Here is a 20548-nt window from a genome sequence, read left to right on the forward strand (position 1 = left end):
GAGGCCGCTGTCTTCGTTTCACCCGGCCGTGCGATCCGCACACGCCACTTCTTCTTCAGTGGCCGCTGGTACCACTCTCGGCTAGATCGCGCCAAGCACACCTCCTCTTGTGTTTCCTTCTTCTTCTTCTTATCCACCACCACCACCACCACCACCACCACCCAGCGGCATCGTCGCGGCCAGCATCGCTTCACCACCACTCGCTGGTGAACACCACGTCCACTCCACCTCTTTTGCTATTCTTCCAACTCGATGAAGTAACGCGCCGGTACGTGCACGCATCTCTTCCGGAACTTAGGTGGCATTCGTTCGATTCGTGCGTTCCTAAACGAAATCGGCAAGTTCCAGTGGATCTGATCAAAAAATTAGTCTGTGTTCGATCACGAGTGAAACTTCGTACAAGGATAAAAGAAACGTGCCGAGTTCGTTTGACCGTGTCGTCGATAATCGTTTACGTCTGCCGATTAGAGGTTCGAGGATGAATCCGTGAATCTTTCGTTTTCGATTAACGCGAAAGGTTTGTGTTTCAGAGATCGATATCTTCGACGTGGTGAGACTGCCAAACAGTGTTATTTGAAAAGGTGGTCAGTGGTACTGAATTAAAACATCGAGGAGCTGGTGGAATGGGAGTCAGGAAAGTGGAGTGAAGTCGGTGTAATTCGAGGCGACAGCGTTCCTGCCGTCTCGTTTGCACGTGGTTACCTTGACACCGCGACGTGCACCTGACGGCGAGAGCGTCGGGGGACCAGAAACTCGAAGAAGCACGTGGTACAATTAATTAACGAGTCTTTCACATACTCTTCTTTCCGTAAAAGACGAGTATTCTCCTACATTGGAAATCTTACAACGTCTTTAATTTGTTAAATTAATTAAACTACAGATCGTTCGAAGACGGAAGATACTTGTTGGAGATTTTAATCAGTCTTTCTGTCATACCGTTTGCAAGATCTTGAAGATTAGTTGGAAGCACCGGTTTTCACTGGAGGATTAGCACGTGGTTACGTCGTGGGAGGTTGCTTCCTGTTCGTGGCTTTTTCACAGTCAAGTCGTGCCGTATTTGTCACCGTGCAATCGGACCTAGAGGAACATGTGTTAAATTAATGCAACTTCTTTCGCGGCTGGCACCATCTTCGATTTGTCACGGATGCTTTTCTCTCTCGTCGACGCCGTGAACCGTGATGGATTAACGGTCCGGAACCAGCGAAAAAGGGTAGAGGGAACGTCGCGAGAAAGGAGGCTCGCGCGCGATCTTCCACGCTTTGTTTTAGCAAACAATGGGAAACGACGATTAACCTCGCTTCCTTGGTTAACATAATTGTCCGTGTTAAACGGTCGCTAACGCGAGCCTAGTTCGTATACTCCAAGTATTCGGTTTACGTACCCAGGCATTCGAAGCTGGGGGTTCGACGATGTCGGTGATTTCAATGCTGGCAATTGAGGTGATCTTTGGGACGTGATTGTGTCAGTGTTTGATGGAAATCGAGTTGGACGACTTGTTGGATTAATTGTCGGATGTTACAACCGAGGTGAGTTTAAATATCTTTTCTATCTAAAAAATTACGAAAAGATTCATTATTAAAATATTGGAGTACTGCGTACCTTGCATTATCTTCTAGAAGAAAGAAAATAGAAAATCTCTTATGTTTGAGAAGAATATGAGAGAATCATCGTTGCTCGACGTAATTTCTTCTTCTACTTTTATGCTAAAGATTTCCTTAAAACATTCAAAGCAATTTTATTTGTCATATAATAAACTTTTACTGTAAAATTCGATGAAAACGAGGTTATTAGTGAATGTAGAAAAGTAGAACCAAAAGAGTAAAAGTAAAGGTAAGAGTAAAAGGTAGTTCGATCAAAGAGCGACCATTACTTGGCGTACACCTTCCATTTGCATGGGACAACTGTTTAACGATTTGATCGGTACTTTAATTCGAAAATTATACGTTTAATCGTCGTACGGATTGCCCCGATATCCGTAGCCGTACTTCGGTGTCTTCAAGCGCGAGTAAATATTCATTAGGTGGCCACGTATCGTTCTCTTTCGAATGATCTTCCATTTGCATATCACGTCATATCATTGTTGACACTAAGCCTCGAGACTGCTCGGCGAGGATCAGTCTACTTCACGGATTCGTCCCCTTTTCTGTCGTTCCTCTTGCGTTAGTCTTGATCGAACCATGCGTGTAGGAGTATCTTTTAGTACCAATATCTTCAGTACAAACATATCTTGACTCGAGTATGTATCTTAAGATCGCTCTTTCGAGTGTGATCCTCCTTAAAACGTGCTTTTACTTATTGAAGAGGGCAATTCTAAAGAGACATGAATTCTAAAATAGCACAAGTCTGCCAATCAACATTTTGAGAAAAGGTGGTTTCTTTAATATTTTGTTAATAATTTTGATTCTCTTTGCGAGTTCATTCTGCTTAGATTTTTAATACCGCCAACCAAAAGATTTATATATTTTTATATTCTAAAGCATATCATACATCTCCAAATACAAGCTTTTAAACAATTTTAGGATAGGAAAGAGGTATCGTAGAGTCTGGCTGGATATTCGGTTTTCTAACAGAAAGACAGATTATATTTGTGGAAAATTAGGGATCGTGGACGGGTTACAGGAAACGTTTGAAGCCATTCCATGTATATTTTACGGTCGTGCATCGGCGCAATTGGATTTTAGTACATGCACAATTTGCCAGTACAGAAACGATCGTCTCACGTCGTTCGAATGTAATAACTCGAAACATGAAATCGCATTGCTATGCCGCCGGTAGCTTCTTGTTCTCGGGTTTAACGCATCGATCGAACCTTCATCGAAATTTCTCCTCTCCCTTAGGAAGTCAGGCGAACCCTTGATTCCGGTTCACCTGACTTCCTAAACGAATTAATCTTCACCCTCTCTCCCTACTCGACAGGTGGCATTTTCAATCTACTCCTAACTATAACGGTGCTTTTAGCCCGGTGCTTGGAAAATTTCTGTATCAATTCCGATAAATCGAATTATTTCCAGCGTAGCTATAATATATATGTATTCTTTCATTCAAGAAATTATCATTAATTTCGAATTTGTGAAACAATCCCGAACGTTATTACCGTTTGTTGACACGTTTCAACATATTTGCCGACAAATAACGACAAACGGGAAAACCACGCTGGTGCGGTCTAATTAATAGACGAACGATAACGGAAATTACGCTTGTCAATAATCGTTGTCGACATGACCCGGGACGTCGAAAAGCTGGAATAATTATTCCCGTTTACTCCAATGCACCAGCAGTCCTCTCGGAGCTGCAGTCTCGTTCATCGAACTCCTAAACAAAGATTCGCGTTCGAGATGAACGTAGGGCACATACGTATATGTATAGTCGCATACACCTTGTCTCGTCGAGGACTTTTGCGATCGAGATTTTAGCGTGTTCCAATTTTTTCCACTTCGTTGGTCTCCTATTTCTCTCTCCTTTTTTTCACTCCGGTCGATTAAGCGATCAATCAAAGAACAGCGGATCGCGATCAATTAGCCGACGTCGAGCACCGTCTCCTCCGGGGAGGTTCGAGTATCGTGGAGTAGGGTCGATTAATTATCGCCAGATTTTCTTGGTTCGCGTGCAACTTAGACGAGTAACGGGGACAGCCGGAGAGGATCGACAGTTTCTCGAGAAACGTCGAGAATATTCGAGATCGCGCCTTCTCGATTTCCAGTTCATTTGAATCCCTTCCGTGTCGCTGCGTTTTTCCATTCTCGATATCTCTCACCTCCCCCCTGCCCTTCTTCTTTTACTTTTGCCTCGTCCTCTTTTCTTTTCCTCGTTTTATTTCTGTCGATCGACTGGAATTCCGTCGCGATCGACGACGTAATGACGCTGCGTAGGAAATTAAAGGACATGGGGGATAAGATCGAACGCGACGGTATTGGGTTACGAGAAATGTAAGTGGAAGTCGAACCAGCACCTCGCGGGGAAGATTCTTGTTTCGTCGAGGTTATTATTGGCTGTCTTCAACGCTCTATGATTTCTTACGAAATTCGCCAAGAATCTTTGATCGTTTAAGTTGTTCATCGAGAAAGATGAATCAACTCGTTCTCTTTGATTCTTAGCTTTGAGCGAAGGATCCAGTTATTTGGAAATGTAATCATAAATTGTCGAATCACCTCTCTTAGAAATAATTCTTCTTTATTGATTTTTCACTTCATAATTATACGATCTTTGCTTATTCGGTCGTTACTGTATAATTAGAAAGTCTCTGGTTAAGGAACGACCCGATTAATAAGTTAAAGCATTCTTAATATATTATGAATATTATTTTTACCAATTTCCCACTACTCGACAGTTCTCTCTAGACAGATCTCTATATCCACTCTGGTCGCAAGTTAGAATCACAGTTTTTAATTGGTCGCAGGCGAAACGAAGATTTAAAAGGCGCGTGCTTCGAGTACCTCCTCTTGATTGACGCGGCCTCGTCGTTTTACTACTTCGTCTCAAGGATTTCTCTATGTATTTCCCCATTCTGTTGATGAAAGAGCAACGTGACTTGCAGGATACTGCTTGTCGAGTAAGTAGTAGCAACAATCCTATCCTCGGCCGAGTAATTCAACAGCATTCAAGTTCTAAGAACGTTTCGGTATCGTGGGATTCCTTAAGCGGTTCGAGCTGTGAGTTTAATCAGAAATCTTCCCTTCCATCTGCGATTAATTCGATGATAGACAAGGAAAGCTTTCCATAAAAATCGAGTAGCATTTACTAGTTTCCTTCACTATCTGGGTCTTAGCAGTCCAAAGAAAGGATTTACGCAGAATGAATTTGCTTCTAAAACTTCCAAGAACAAGTGAGTAAAGTCTTGGTAAAAACTGTAAAGCGAATCGATATCAGCGATCACGATCCGAATGTAATCCTCGTTAACGCGTTCTTCCCTCGTACGCCTCCTGGTAGAATTTTCTGCTTGTTCACGCGTTCTATGCGTTATTGATTAACGAGCCGCATCCATCAATGGGGCAACGATTCATCCGGAATCACCTGGACGTGTCTGCAATTCACCTCTATCTTTTACGTATCATCTCGGTTACTCGGCTTCACCATCAAGGCTAAACGCGTCGAAGTAGTACGAAACTAGATACCCGCCGGCGTGACGGGGTTCCATCGGCGCAGGCGGAGGAGAAAGGAGCGTTTAAGAAAGATAAGACCTCATGACCGTGAAACCCGTATGGGTTGGCGGTGAACGGTCACGAACAGCGTTAGTCGCGGGGGAAACGAATCGATGCGAACGCAACATGGAAAGAGACAGAAAGAGGTGGATAGACGAGAATCGTATCCGTGACTGTTACTATCTTTAATAGAATCGTGTAATTCGTCGATTGCCGCAAAAACAAGCCGATACTCGAAGGGAACGGATACAAAAACTTGCGCAACAGCCGCACTTCTCCTCTTCGTTACGTGTCTTGCCTAAGTTTCCTACCCCTTTTCTTTCACCCTTGTTTTTCCTATGGAATTCACTCTAGTATCGATCGAGTCTACTGTGTTTTAACGATATTTATGTAGTTTACGATCAATCGCGGAAAGAGAATAAGTTACAAGTTACGAGAGTCGATAGCGGGTAAGTTTTTTCGCGAATTCATAGGCATTTTATGTTGTGCTTTGAGAGGAAATACATTGTCCTGTCTTCCTCAATGGCCTGGCCTGCTCTTGTAATTTTGTTTCTGTACCGTTTTATTGTGCGGGATAGTTTTATTACACACGGTCACGACGCGGAAGAACGTAACAAGGTAGATGTTGTAATAGAAACGTCTCGAGGAATCTCCCGTTTCTTTAAAGCAACCGTATTCGTACCGCGTGCAACAATGTCGAGGGAAATATTGAACGTCCACGTGTTCGTTAGAGAACGGGTTCGGCCACTTTGATGAATTTTATCGCGTCTGGGGAACTGTACACCGCCGGCCGAGCTTTTACGTCAGGCTCAGGCGAGTTCATAGTCGAGAATAACCGCGAAATGGTTCCTCTTTCCAGCGCGATATTTCCACACTACGCGAGCGGTTGTGGCAAAAACCGGGATCGTCGACACGTTCCTAATCCTTTCAAGGAAACAGACCGCGTGGAGACGGCGACGATGTGGCAAAAAGCTACGTCCACCGTGGTCCATTCTAGTGTCACCTTTGCTCGTAATAAACGTCCGCGCGAATCCTGGCTAGTCGCGTTCCTCTGGGACGATTTGCATTGGGAATCGCGGTCGTTAACGAAACCTCCGACACCTTTGTGCTTTCACGTTTCATTTCCATGCTGTTAAAGGATGAACATGTTCTTCTTACAGATAATAACGATAAATGGCTCTACGGAATAACGACCGATTACGTTTGTTTCTTCGAAAGGCAAACAATGAATTCTACTTAATATAAAGTGGTGCCCTGTACGTTTAACGCGAGCAAGAATTGGAGTAAATAACGGTGAATCAATAGGATTGGTCATTCGTGGGGCAACTGTGGATCGTTTCCTCGCCAAATTGAGTCGAACGATTCTTGTTCTGCAAAAACGAGTCCGCTGAAACGCGCCACATGTCTCTATACGCCTACCGTTCATAAGAATCCGGATGCTTCGTTCGACCTGTAGTAGCAGTATGTTACTAACTCGTAACTGTCAAATTAATTGAAAATTTATAGAGTGAACGAACTGCAAATTGAGATTATCTATTGAATTAGAAATGAGTCAAATATTTTGACAGTAATATGTCTTATTATTCCCTATACATTATACCATTGCCTTGTACCATTATATCACTGCTTGCATTAACGTCAGTTTTTTCATGAATTTGGATTTCAAATTTTAGGGAGAGATTTAAAAAAATTATTCGAATTGCATTCCATTATACATAGCTATGATAAATATATCTAAGGAACGAAATCAGTGCAGTTCGATTCATGCATAATTTCTTTAATTAAGTTAAATTCTTATCGAAAGGCACCGGCGTTTGAATAGTTTCGGCCGATAGTGCACCTTTTACAGAGACAAGAATTCATCGTAGAAGTTATCGGACCGCCGATATTCCTCTTCGGGCGATATTAAATTCGATCGTGGGAGGAACATTTTTCAACAGTTTTTTTTGTTCCGTCTTTCGGAAGAGCTGGTTGGTAATTAGACGAAGTCTCTTCTGGTCTCAGTAAAGTATCGTTGTCTCGAAATAGCTCGAGCCTCGGACGGATCAGCGGTGCTGAAAGACGCTTAACTTCTTTCCAATTAAACCGATACGTTTTCACGGTGCGCCAGGAATCCCGGTTCCACGTGTACCAGCTAATTAGAATCCCCTTCCGACTGATCTTTAATTCATGACTTATATTCAGCCGCGCCACCAAGTGCGCGAAGGATATCGGTATCCTAGGAGCGTGTGCGCGGTGTCCTTCGACGCCGGACCCACTGAATTACATCTGTCCCTGTACTTACCGACACTTTTCGCTGCTCTTCCAACTCATTTACGCCGGTTTTACGGCCGCACGGTATCGTCATTTGAATTTCTAATCCGTCACAATTAACCAGCGCGCAATGCTCGTTCGAGGAAAACCGATGGAATCCCATTCACTCGCTCGATTTACGATTCTTTCCAGTTCATCCAGACCAGTCTTTATTTCTGTATCGATCGTTGTCGTTACATTCTCCGCGGATCGATCGCTACGACCCGTGTCCCGTTCGCGAGTTTCCGCGCTATTTTTTTCCAGATATTTATGCAAATTCATATTCTCGTGGATGTAATTTAAAAAAATGGAGCCTAGATGGAAAATTGTTTCATCTACTAGATATTACAAGAGGTACTATACTTTGGATATATTTTTTAGCTTTTTGTAGTTACGCGAATTCTATGCATTTTTGCGCGCCTTTGAATTGGAAATATCGGCAGATTTTGAACGGTCATTGGGGATTGGGAATTAGAAAAATACGGAGGTTTAAATTCGAACGTTGTTTTTTTCCTGGAATTTGTTGATCCATCAGATGTTTAATAAGAATGTTTGATGATAGTTAATGGTGATTTGAAGCGTGTTGAAACGATGGAAGCAAGGGCAGGGCGAGAAACCAGCCTTTAAGAGGATCAAACCAGACGCCGCGCCGCGTCGAGGCGAAACTTAAGATATTTTCTCGAGGAAGCGAGGTTAGCTTTTTGCGAACATTACCCGGCTCTCGTGGGATTGCACGAATCGTATGGTTTTCACGCGCGACGCGTTCAAACTTGTTATCGTTCCTTGCTTCGATCTTGCGCCGTCGCTGTCGGAGAATTTTAATTGTTCTCTTGGACTGCGACGTGCTGTGGAAACGATCGGCCTTATAACCGCGTAGAAATAACGGAATTCAAGTTCATGTCATTAAATTCACACGATTTTTCCTTCGCGAAAAAAAAAACCGAACAGATTTACAAGCCTCTGCTGTTGAATCAAGACCAGTTGTCCTTTAACATTTTTTGCTTTTTCGACGAAATTGAAAGACACCGATCAGAGTATCCATCGAGGAAACTTTATTAATTACTAAATTTCCATTTCGTTAGCGTATCACTGTACCATTGTATTTGCGATTAGTATTGCTTATAGAAATGATTAGTTTTTAACTTTTAAATCCGAATAAAAAATTATAGGTAATTAGACGTTCTTCTCTCTTAAGAGATAAAATTCGATTATTATAGAGGGTTAATAACATATATTTCTCTCTCCCGTTTTCTTTCATGTCCTCGAATATCTTGAATATATATTTCTTGGAAACAAATAACGCGGTGATCAAGAGATAAATACAGAGAAGTATTACACTTTTAGCAGACTTAAAACCTTCTCGATGGCATTCAAATCGTATGAATTGTCTAACTGCAGAAGTAGGGGATGGGAAGAATTCCGTGACACGAACGCTATGTAATCGTCTATGTATTTCATGATCATTTGGACAGTCAAGAACAATTTACCATTTATTACACATATCCTTATAGTCGCAAAAACGAAATATTTCATACGTAACACTAATTGGATAATCAAGGAACTGCAGTAGAATATGAAGTTCCATCGTGATCCTTGGTTATAGTTCTTCCTGTTCGCAAATCGTCGGGGGATCATGGCGCAGAGTAACGGTGTCGGTTCCTCCGTCATGAATCATCGTGATTTGAAATTCATGATGTTCCCTGTTAATCACCGCTATCGTACCCTCGAGTTATCTTGTCTTTGCCTCTACCACGATATTGATTCGAATCCTCGTTCGTTGAACGCGAGAACCGTTTCGTTTCGCGATGGCGCGGTAATTTGTAAGGAGGATCCTTTTTTTTTCCCGAGTCAGTCGTTGTAACCGGGGAAAAGTTTAAGCCGGGAGTGTAGGAGGAGGACAAGAACGGGACCGTGAAGAGGACACGAGCGTGGCGGTACGCGGGGAATTCATAATGGAACTATGGCACATCTTAATAACCGCACTTAACGCTTTATCTTTACGACCGGGGCAGGGAATTCGCCGCGTGAAAAACCATAAAGGCCTTTCGGTTCGTTACGAAAGATCTGTGGGGCCGTTCCTCATCCGTGGGGCACCCGGTACATGAACAAAAGAAATTACTTCCTTGTCGGGAAGGAATACGCGACTCGCAGGCGGACTCTGATAGCCTCGCCCGGGGAATATGTAATCGGGGTCACGGGATTAATTTTGACGTGGAACTGTCATATCTTGACGGGCATTAAGCGAAGCAGCTTGAAGGATGGCCGGCGCGCTCGCGCCGCTAATGAAAGGTTTCCGCGAAATTGAGCAATCTGAGAAAGTAAACGCGCGTTTTAGACGTTCCGGTAATTTGGAGACACGGCCAGGATTTATGGTGTTGCGTAGCTGGAATGAATGTTATCGGATGGCTCGTTATCTTCCAACGTAATTTCAATGCTCGAGATTGCTATTTAAATTGACTTTCGATCGTAAGAATTTCAAGTGGATTTTGATCGTTCTCATTCGATCTTTCAACACTAGAGCTGGCGATGATTCCCTAGTCATCGTATGGAACTTGTATTAAAGCAATCAAAGCGAAAGGTAGAGGTAAATAAGCTGAAGTTATCACGATTTGCTGAATTTCATTTCAACGATGTTTCTGTCTTGATCTTAAAACGTTCTTCGTTTAGCAAAGTGCTAGAACAAAGCATTCTACGCTTACTAGATTATCTCTGTGTTGAATTTAACGTACGATCAAAATCTTTCCATTCTCCGCTCACCTCACGTAAATTCTCTATTGAGTTAACAAGTTCTAACGATCTCACCCGGTATAGTTGCGATCGTACAACAATATGTATAATAGGATGCGATCACGCGGCTACTATCCAGTCCCCGTTGCTTCTCTACTTTGTTACCGGCCGCTTCTTTATTCGGTATAGGCATGCTCTCTTGCAGGAGAAACGACGGGAGATTCACGGCAGATTACGCTTGTAGGAGACTGCGTGGAACTCTGGCGGCTGGTCAACTGCGATCAGGACACCCGTTACATTCTAAATACTTGTAAGCACGCCCTATTACCTGGCCGAGTTTAAACAGTATTACAATACAATAGGCATGACCACCCCTTTCTATGTTAACCTTGTCCTTTCGTGCCCCATAGACCGGCACGGGCGTTCGCATTGCAACACCATACAGGGTGTCCTTATCCATCGTTCTTCTTAAATCTCCTAATTAAAAATACGGATGTTCTGATACGGATAAATAATAATGAATACTATAATAAATAAATTCTATATCTAATATGTTGTATTCTAATACGGATAAATAATAATAAATACTGTAATAAATAAAATAAAGAATAATAATAAAAACTAAAGAAACAAAGAATGATATAAAACATCTTTGACGAATTACCATGAATAGTTTCGAAATAACATTAACGCGATAATCGGGAAGAAAGACAAATAAAAAATGTAGTGCGAATGGCTCGAAATGTGAAACACGCGAAATATGTTAATTTACATTCGCGGCCTACGCATATCGACGTCTGGCTCGTTCGATTCGCGACTGCCGGAATTCGGTGCTCCCCTTCTCACGTCGGTTCGCCCTAAATTCGCATTTTCCCGACATTGATAAAGCGGTGGAACTTTAATTCAACTATATCTTGTCCTCCGAATAAAGCGCAAAATGTATTTCGATTTTGAGACTTTGTACATTTTTGCATATTTACAATTGCCACGTATGCAGGTAAAAATGGTAAACACCTGTAATCTAATTCTAACTATGGCCTTCGTATAAGAGGCGGTTATAATCCAATGAAAGTCTACAGAGAGAAAAAGTGATAAGTAAAGTTTTTTATACTTTCGTGTTCGAACGAGATCGAGCTTCAATAAAAAAATTAAGTATAAGTAGACTTGTCGTCTTTTCCTTGCGTGCTGCACATTTTGTTTAATCTCTTGGAAATGAATCGGTATCACATTCCGCGAGGTTTTATCAGCGTGGGAGTGAAGAGCTTACGGGGCCAACGAACGGCGAAGGAAACGGGTCGGCATGCAAATGTCCGGTTGCCGAAAACGGACAAATCATTGCCGGCCCACCCCCTCGATCTCACGACGCTGTGGGGCACACGGCAGTGATAATTACTACAATTGCGGCGCGGTAATTCTGGTGTCTCGTAATTGTCGGCGTTACATCGTCGTGTTTCGAATGCAAATGCAGTTAAGGATCTAAGATGGTAGATTAGCGAGTACGTAACACGGGGAGGGGTTGGTGAAGGAAGGGGGGTTACGAGCGCGACGACGATGGTGCACGTGCACTGTGCACGCACGCGTGTGTGTATGCATCACACGACCCACCGTGGGGGTTGTCGGTTTTAAAGCCATGGCTTACTGTACTTCCGAGGGGAATCGAGGATGGTAAAATGTGGCTGAAGACGGGGTCAGAATTGAAATTTACGCGCGACTCGTTAACCCTGCTATTGGTGAACATGGTTAGACGTTGTTCTAGGGCAATTAGACGTAATTGGATGGATATACATGCGATAATTTCTCGACTCTTTTAGGCGAGTCTGTTCTTGATACGTTGGTTAAGGTACATCGCTCTTTCGAAACGAATGATGCAGCAGGAACGTCGTATGACGGAATTCGTGTCATCGTTGTCAATCAAGAAAGAGAAGAGAGTAATCGACAATCAAGAATCATTAGGATTTCGAAATGTCGGTTTCTGGGGATTGACTTTCACATGGGTCGAACGAAGAACGTTTTAACTATTTCTTTATAGAAGTTGAAATAGAAGAGAAACACGGTAGTTCGATTAATTTTGGGGAAAAGAGCTGTTTCGAAGCAACCCTCGTCACAGATCCACCGTAGAGATAAATAAGCGACGTCGGTTGCTGGATAGTCGGTTGCACGTTCTTGACTTTAAGCGGCGCCTCTTGCCAGCCCGGGATCTCTACCGTTCTCCAATGCCACCCGTTTCCCATTTGTTCGACGATCATCCAAACACAAGTTTATCAACGGTTCCCGCGCTCCTTGAAACTTCCCGCCGCGATACGTCACGTTCCAAACGGTCGAAGTTACTTTACGGTTCGGCCTCTCGCGGAGGAAGCGGTACAAATTACACCGATAATTCTCTCTGCCCTTTTCTCCGGGCTCCGGCTTCCCCGTCCTCGTTATTTTTTACTACACAGCCGCCGAGAAGTATCGCCTCTTCTGCCTCTCTTTCACTTCCGTGCAGCGTGCGTCTTTCGTACAAGAAAAACTTGTGAAACTCCATTAAGATGTCGAGCATCGGTGTCCGGTCGAAAAACGAGACGTCTCCTATCTTCGATGGGTGACAGCCAAGAGATGCCTTAATCGACCAAACTTAACGATCGCTCGGTGATTAAAGCCTATAATCCTTTCGGGACTTCTAACGACCTAAAACGGAATAACACGTTGTATTCTCATTCGGAATTCCCAATCACCGATTCAGCCTTTCGTCTCGGATGTTCAATTGCTACGTACGTCGTGGGTACGATCGGTTTGAATCTCTTTCAGTGCAGCGTGTAGTTGGACGCTTAGGACGTTTCTCATTCCATAGAAAGAGGATCTTCGACATTCTCCGTGCTCGTCCTTTCCCCGATATCCTTTGAAGCCGAATATCGGCGTTGCGATAATTGCGAGCGAGAGTCTAAGGTTCGTGCGCCGGTCGGACGCGATCTAAGATGAGAGATTAGCCGGTAAAGAGAGGGCCGTGAGTACGTACGGGCTTCTCTGTTGGTGTACGCGTGTAAATATGGGGCTGGTAAATAGGCACCGTGGCCGCGTCTTCTCTTTCTCCTTCATTTCCTTCTATCCTTTTTCTCCGAGTCGGTGCTAGCGGCTGCTAGCCATCGTTCCGTGTACCAGGATGCGCTCGTACACGTATCCTCTCGGCCTGGGAGCGGGATAGGTAGACGTTTAAGCTAGCCGGAGCCCATACGTATCGTTATCGTGGCATCGTCGTTTTAAGGCTGCGCGTTTGCAAAGGCGGTAGCACAGGCTGCTTGTTCCCTCGATCGTTGATCGTCCTCGATTCTCCAAGTGAATGATTCTCGATTTCAATATCTAGGATAAACTACGGTTTTGCGGGCACCGGGCCTTTGGAATTCAGTTTTCGTAGATTTTTGAATAGTTCGCGATTTCTAAGGCTTCGAGATTTTCGGGTTTGATTTCAGCGATCGCAGTGTAGGAACGTGGAAGCTAAATTGAATACTAATGGAATGATAGAAACTAAACTGAATTTCCTATTCACGCGGAATAAATAGAAAGCTTTGGAATTTAGTTTTCGTCTGGTACTTGAATAGTTCACGATTTCTAGGGCTTGAATCGCGGCATTGTAATATAGAAATGTAATGTAATGTAATATAGATTTTTATTCGCTAAATACGCGCGTATAAATCTACGCGCGATACATAGATTCTCTGTATTTTTGTACTTTTCTTTTGTACTTTTAAATTTTGTGTTTATTTTCAATACGAAAAATTAGAAATTATATTTACTGGTTTATTTTCGTTTATTGAGATTCGATACGCTTTGAATCCATCGTTCTTTAATTTAACGTCGAGCAAGTACGGTGGACAGGATCAGTATGTCAGTTGGCGGGCAGGAAAGCGGGCCTTCTAGTTATCGAAGCTGTTTCCTCGAAGGGGACACCGAGTCAAGCGCGTTTCCTTAATCCCTTCTGCTCGTGGCTTATCGGTCGACAGATCGTGATCGTCCAGTGCGACTGGCTGACACCGTGAAACATCGAGATTTAATTAGTCTAGAATCGCGCCACACGACGTCGTCGCGTGTGTCCCTCTGTATACGTGTCTCGACTTTTTACGGTTGTCACTGGTCACAGGTCAGCGGTCACAAGTTTGAAAAATGTGGTGTTGAATCATAGGTGAGCGCTCGCCGAGATCGCTTCGATGATAAGAAACTAGAAAGTCTGAGAGAACGAACGTGGCTTCGATTAAATTTGGGATTCGATCAGTTCACAGAAATTGATACTTATCGTCACCGTGCTGGACATGATCTTCGGTTGTACTATTTGACAGAGGCTATTAGCGTTTGAAAAGAAGAGATTTTTACAAGTCTCATTGATTTTTCAAAGGAATTCCATAGTTCCGTAAAGAACATTCGATTTTCGGTGGATGTAGCAGCTTGTAGATCCTAGTTCAGATAACGAACATAGACGACGAATGTGAGAATCTTTATCGTCGCTTTGATTAATCCCTTCTACTCGCGTGTCTAAACTCTTGAATTATTTATAAACATCCCCCTTGACTTTGCCACGTTGAAGCCACTGACAGAACGTTCGTCATAAACGTCAGACGCAGGAGAGTCGCGGAGTTAAATTCGCGAACGCTTCGGTTATCGTTGGAACCCATCCGCCAGTTCTCCGGGACTTGATCGTAATTTATTATCGCGTTGCTGAGGTGAAATTAGCCTCCAACGAATTAAAGCGCACGGTTATAATACTTGCTACAAGACCGTACGCCGGAACAATAATGCCTCCTCCGATATTTTCTTTTTCTCGTGGGATGCGTGCGTGCACACTCTGGCGCGCGCGTCCTGGTACTCGCTCATTAAAGAATTAAGTGAAATCTTCGATGGATAAATTAACGATAAAAGATCTCCGGCCGCCGATCTTTCGTGCGTTACCTGTCTCGTTCCATCTTCTTTTCCCTCTCTTGCTCGGTTTCCAGTGGAAGGCCAAGGCTGTTTCGCGAGCTGGTGATGTTTTCAGCGTCGATGTGGGAGCGTCGAGTTTGGAGGGAGGGACCTCACCACTGGTCTGACCCTCTAATTATATGGTACATCGTGTACCGAGTGAACGCAGGTCGAGAGGTCACGGTTGCGAGAGGCACAAAGCATGCCACACGGGAGATATATCGAAAAATTCGCCAGGCCAGGGCAGCCATATTGGCTTTGGTTCAGGTTTTCGCGGCGGGTAGCCGACCTACGAAATTTACCGACCGTCCGATAATAATTATTCGCGCTTCGTGGACTCGTGGAGACTCTGCTGTCTGCGTGCATCGAGTCCAATGTTGGATGGCGATGGTTCGTCGTTTTCTTCGACTTGGTTCCTCGGAGTGAAGACGGGATGCGTGGTCGTAAGAGACGGATTGGACCTCTTCTCTCACGCGACACGGGTTCGCATCGAGTCTCCGATCCAAAAATGGAAGAGGGAGCTTGATGATCTCTCCTTCTACGGCTGATGTTCATTTTTTCTCCGAGTCCATTTCTCAAATTTACGTTTGATATATGAAATCCGGCTAAAAGTCCGAATAATAATAGTAGCAGAGCTAGAAACAAACTGATGCCAAGTTGCGGCCAATAATTTTCGCATAACGAAACTGTACGAGGTCCGTGTCTGGATCTTTCGCAAAAATTAGATCCAGCATGCGTAGTTTTGTCGCAAATTTACGTGCGTTTTTTAAATCCTCCAGATGTTGGTCAGTCGGAGCGCGTTTGCGTTCTCTACGTAAAATATGATCGCGGGAACGTGGCTCGTTGCGCGATTTTTCGCTGGATCCGACCTCGATCCGTCCGGTATTCATTTCCGTGGACAGTGCTATCGATCTCGACTGCGGTTCTATCGAGGGACGCGCGATTCCGCGGCTTAAAATATTTTCTGGCCGATTGGGCTTCGGGGATTTTTCAGGCATCGATGGAAAGTCTCCTGTCTGGTCAGCGGTTTTCTATTTTTTAACGGTCTGCTGGCCACGGTGACACCTGTTGCGGAGAATGGCCGTTCATCCGGGCCGTAGACGAAATCTCAATCGACGTGTCATCTTATACGAACATCCTGCACAGAGTCCTCGTACGAGGCTCATCTCACGGCCCGTTGCCCGTTGTCTGACAATCATCGAGCTAACTTACGTCGTTGGGCTATTAACTTTTCCTCCATTCTTTCCACTGTTTCCTTTCTACGAGGGATTCTAGAATCCTAGGAAATATTATTTTACGATACTTTTCGTCCATTAACTCCTCCAGCGTTGTATGCGATTTCAGAAAATGAACGTTTCACCTAATCTTTTCCTTCTTCCTTTTCCACGAAGCATTCTAGAATCATCAAGGATTTTCACTTCTTCCTTGATTCTCTGTTTCACAAATTACATCGCGCACGATTCCATAGAATTATTCTTCTTCGTCTGCAGACTGAACATCTTCCATCTCCATTCATTACACGGGATTACGCGTTTCTCTTGGCATAGAACGAAACGGGCAGAACAAAACAGCGAATGCATTTCGCGCGACGAATACACGCGTTTATTAACGCAAAGACGTCTCTAAGAGCTCGTGCTCGTGTCGTTCAAGCGAGTAGAGGGACAAAGCGAGAAGCTGGCAGTGCCGACACCGTTCGACATCGAAAATTAAAGAACGTCTCCGCTTGGCTTGAGAGCGTAGCCTCGTTTACGCACGTTTGAATCGCGCGTACTTAATGAAAGAGGGCTAGCGCTAAGGGTTGGTAGATGTGGGGGTGGCACGGGGTAAAAAGCTCTCGAACGAGACGCTGCGTTCTCGCCGAATAAAGCTCGCCTGGCGAGCACGTCGGGAACAGGGTGGCCTTTGAAATATTCCAAGTGCGCCGCGGCTTATTTATTTCCGCGTTTTCTCGAGACGTCACCGCGCGTCGCTGTTACAGCAGGGCTAGCCACCGAGCTTTTCTCCCTCTCTTTTACGCGTTTTTCCCTCTTTGGCCTCGTCGACGTTTTCCGCGAGCAGACTTAGCAAGACTGGAATTTTAATTAAGCTTTTTTGCCATCCGTTGAATCCCTGTTCCGGCAAGGCAGCTCCAGAGGTCCCGTGGCCGCGGAAGAGATGCACGTTCGCGATCTAACGGGTGTCCTTGGACTGGTGTGTGCGCCAGACGGCGGCGCCAAGATTCTTCGAAGGGCAGCCGTGTCGCGGCGATGACCCCGCGAACGGAATACAAATTGCTCGTCGCCTGTAAGCTTTTAATCCCACGGACTATTGGCTCGACTAATCGAGCCGCCCACTCCACCCATGTCCGTGAGATTCTTTCGTTGGGAACTGGGCCGATCCTAAGGCTACGAGCGTCAGGAACCGAATGAGAATTCGTTTGATATCGCCGCTTCTTCTTACAACCGGACGTTCAATGGAATCGAAATTTCGAGAAATTCGATTCTTTGAAACATCTAACGCAGAATATTCAAAAAAGTGCAATGTACAATCTTTAAAAATTTCTTTTACCAGATAGAGTAAGTTTAACATGTTTTTTATCGAGACCTTCAGTCTAATTTTCACTCACACATTTCGTCACTTCTTTACTATATCTTTATTTTCAACGTTATTTTTGGTTTCGAGATAATAGTTGATAGTACAGTGATTTATGAACACGTTGAATACTACATAACGCATATTTGTACGTGACATCTTTCTTCATCTATATAGACAAAGCTTCGTAAATAATTCAGTAGAATTTTCTACAGTACAATATAGCATAAGAATAAACAAGTATCACGTATACCGTGTACAATGTGTTACGCACAAGACTTGTTAAAATTCAAAATAGAAATAATTCAGAGTTAACAGGACTATTTTCTTCGTGTATTTCTCATGTACGATGCCAAAGTGCGTTTCTCACGGTACCAAGCTCTGTTTCTCTGGTTCCAGTCGAGGCGTTTCGAAAACCTTTCCGTGACCTACACTGCCGCTGACCGCCTGGGGGATGCTAAGTAATAGCAGCGTAACATCAGCACGTCATCATCGACGCCGAGTGTGTACAACACACGACCCGGCACTTTGCTGCCCGCCTCACGCACCGATCCTTTCCTCCCTCTTCCAAACTTCCTCTTTTTTCTCTTCTTTTGCTTGATTATATACGTACACAGCTACATTTTGTTCCGTGGCCTCTCACGTTGAGCGTGTACGGGCCAAGACCTGCGTTTTGCCTCGTTTCGACCAACAGCTGTGTGAGTTCAAGCATCTTTTCAAATATTGGAAACATTAGCCTTTCAAATATCGCTGAAACCATGGACGGAATCTTTAAAAATTCGTCGAATCTTCGAAAATCTGTAAAATCTTTCGAAGCGCTGAAATTAAAAATAAAAATGTTCGATGATAGAAATATGTGCCATGTCAGATTGTCCAATAAATTTGGGTATCGTTTTAATTTAATAGGTTTATAAGCGTGGGAAAACGGCAGCCGGGGCGAGATAACGTTTTATTCCATCTAGGACTTTCCCTTCTTTCGGTATCACCGTTACGAAATTGCCAGGCCGTGGCTGGTTCGCGTAACGAGTTCACTAAGTGGAAGTTTTTAATGCGTGCCCGCGAGTGAACGCGAGTAAAATTGCTCTGGCCATCAGGGGCTCGCGAACAGAACCGGTGACGCTAAAAGTAGACCGGCGAAATTGATTTCTGCTCGTTCGACGCGTTATCGAGCTGATTAAGGTGCATCAGCGATTCTGTATAATTTACGAGGGGCCGATGGTCGCCGCGGGAAAATTGATTGATGAGTTTCGCGCGTTACATTCGACTACCTTCGAAAATTCCACGGTGTCCGGCATCGATTCGCCAACGTTTAAAAGTAAAATATACATTACACTGTAAATATATCAAGAAACTAATCGGTTGCAGAAAATTCATTTGTTTCCGTGTTGGATTCAATCCAGGCTAACGATAAATAATCTAAATGATGAAAATGTACAATGTATAATCCCTGTTTATAAATATTAGCGTGTTACGAAAAAATTAGATAAATCAGAATGATTAATAGGGATTTAGTACAATTGTCGAGAATTATTATTTCATTTGAAACTTTATACTATAAAGAAACCATACTGTGTTTAGTACTGGGATCTTAATCTCATCAATTATGTATTTAATTGAAGTTTTAATTAATCTCTGTGTTCGTATTACTACTTTTCTCATCGTGTCTACTGTTACATGGTTCATGAATATTATAACTAAACTTGAATTTTAACCTAAACTTGAATTTGAAATTTAATAATTTAAAAATTATCGTTCTAATTTTCCTCAACAAGATTTAGTTTGAAACATCTATAGAACCATCCAGAAATTACTAATTTATTATTCCGTAATTCTCTCGGACAGTTTCTCTCAAACTTTTATTATGTATTTTATATCCTTACTTTCCATGAATTCAAAATTCTCATTGGTAATCCCCTTTTTTAATTTACTTCGATTATCCTAATATTTATGAACGATGTTGAATACCCACGTGACAGGGTAATTTATACGCTCTCCAATATTATGTAATCCGGAAGTACGTGGTTGTGCTCGACATCCAACACGCATTTGGGATTTGCGCGCGTATGGCGCGGAAAAATCCATTTTCGGATGGAGGGTTAAAATTACAATTCCATTCGATCCGGTTGGATAAGAGGTCGACGATGAGGATGAACACGAGCGTCTGGTCGAAAGAGGAACGTAATCGGGTAAATCCGATCGAATGGCCCTGGTAACACGATCTACACGTGCGATAAGTACTTTATAATCACCCTGTGTACTCGGTAGGCGGCAGGGACGTAGGGTTGGCTGCATTCCTATACTCCCAGAGGGAGAAAACGCAACGCGAGGGAGGTTAAGATGATAGACGAGCCGATACGTTCCCACGCGGTCCCGCGAAGATGTCTGAAACTCGTGTTGCCTCTATCTCTCGTTCGCCTGTTTCTTTTCTTCCTTAGTACCGGTGTAGTGGGCGGTTATAAGGCCCCGAGGGGCCAACTGGGGCCCTAATCACAGGCTCGCCCTCGCTCGTACGCAGAACGTATGCGTTCGCGTTTCTTAAACGCGCTATACGAATGGTCTCTCCGGTTAAAAGCTGGAGTGTAACGCGAACGTTCTTAAATACACGCTGTTAACTCTCCCCCATCCACGGGTTGGTTCCCACCCTTCCGCCAACACTACGATGCCTGTTTCGTTTTCTCTTCCTTTTCTCTTCAACCATCTTTTACCACTTTTAGACACGAGAGAATACCTCTCTCTCGTTTCCCTTTGTTTCGCTATCTTAATCCCTTCTCCTCCTCCACCAACCACATCGTCCCGTTCTTCTCGTTGTTTCGTCCTCGCAAGTAGTTATTTATGCTCTCTCGTATCGCTCGTTTTTCCTGCCACTTTCCACGACGATGTCCATTCTCCTCCCT

At 43.8% G+C, this 20548-nt stretch overlaps 1 protein-coding gene across 1 annotated transcript in view; it reads left to right on the forward strand.

The window, feature by feature from the left end:
* LOC100746572 (unconventional myosin-IXb) overlaps positions 1 to 20548 on the forward strand; it is a 95514-nt gene that overhangs the window by 8703 nt on the left and 66263 nt on the right. Inside the window, exons 3-4 of the mRNA XM_024367255.2 lie at positions 531 to 768; positions 881 to 1526. The gene's annotated coding sequence lies outside the window, so the exon portion shown is untranslated. The remainder of the gene's footprint in view (positions 1 to 530; positions 769 to 880; positions 1527 to 20548) is intronic.

This window comes from Bombus impatiens, unplaced genomic scaffold (assembly GCF_000188095.3).
Source record: "Bombus impatiens unplaced genomic scaffold, BIMP_2.2 scf_0317, whole genome shotgun sequence".
NCBI classification, from domain to species: domain Eukaryota; kingdom Metazoa; phylum Arthropoda; class Insecta; order Hymenoptera; family Apidae; genus Bombus; species Bombus impatiens.